The sequence below is a fragment of the Acyrthosiphon pisum genome, chromosome A3 (genome assembly GCF_005508785.2).
Source record: "Acyrthosiphon pisum isolate AL4f chromosome A3, pea_aphid_22Mar2018_4r6ur, whole genome shotgun sequence".
NCBI lineage: Eukaryota > Metazoa > Arthropoda > Insecta > Hemiptera > Aphididae > Acyrthosiphon > Acyrthosiphon pisum.
In genome coordinates this window covers 26,558,905-26,559,970 of record NC_042496.1, presented here as the reverse complement: position 1 = coordinate 26,559,970, position 1,066 = coordinate 26,558,905, and positions in this window count along the sequence as shown.

Genomic DNA, 1,066 nt, shown 5'->3' with positions numbered 1-1,066 from the left:
ATTTGAAAAAACAATGCAGTTTTACCAATTTCCACTCATATTGGTGTTTTAAATATCATGATAATAATCGTAAGAATAAAACTACGACCGTGCAACTATCCTATACTATATGTCTGGCTTTTTTCACATTTTATTTGAATTGATGGCCTATATTATTGTTGCAAACGTATTTTGTGAAATGTTAAAAATAATTGAAATATTAAAAAAAAAAACGGCCAAGTGCGAGTCGGACTGGCGCACGAAGGGTTCCGTACCATCATCAGCTATAAACATGTTGGCAACACTGCTTATATTATATATTCTAGGATTTTTAGTATTTGTTGTTATAGCGGCAACAGAAATACATAATCTGTGAAAATTTCAACATTCTAACTTTCCTGGTTCATAAGATACAGCCTGGTGACAGACGGATGGACAGCGGAGCCTTAGTAATAGGGTACCGTTTTACGCCGTACGGAACCCTAAAAACAATAACACATATTATTATATTATCATTTATCAGTGAATCTTAAAAAAGTGAACCATTATGGGTAAGTAGACATCAAAATAATTAGGTGCTATAATAATAACCACTAACAATGAATTATTGTAAACAATTTTTAGTAAAAGTTTTCAACATAATATATATTTAAATTTAAATTAAGTACTCTAATTATCTAACAAATGTTTTAACTTTTTAGTTTTAAATGGGATATGAGAAATGTTTCTTTTTCTTATCAATCATAATATGCTAGGAGAATTTTTTAAGCAGATTATTTTTTATCTCAGTCAAATTTTGTAGTTTCGATAAATTATACGTGTTTAATGAATTTGAACACATTTTAAGAACTACCCATTATAAATCTATTTTTCTCCAAAAATCTCATTTTTATTTTGCGCTGTTATTAGATTTTTACTTTTTGAAATATGTCTATCACAAAATATGTCTTACTAATAAGTATTTCAAAGCAGAATATGAGATTATTTATTATACATTTCAAGACTATAATTTTATGATATTCTTATTTTTGGATATAATATACCCATAGGCGGAGATTTAGGGGGGCTTGAGTGTGCTAAGCCCTCT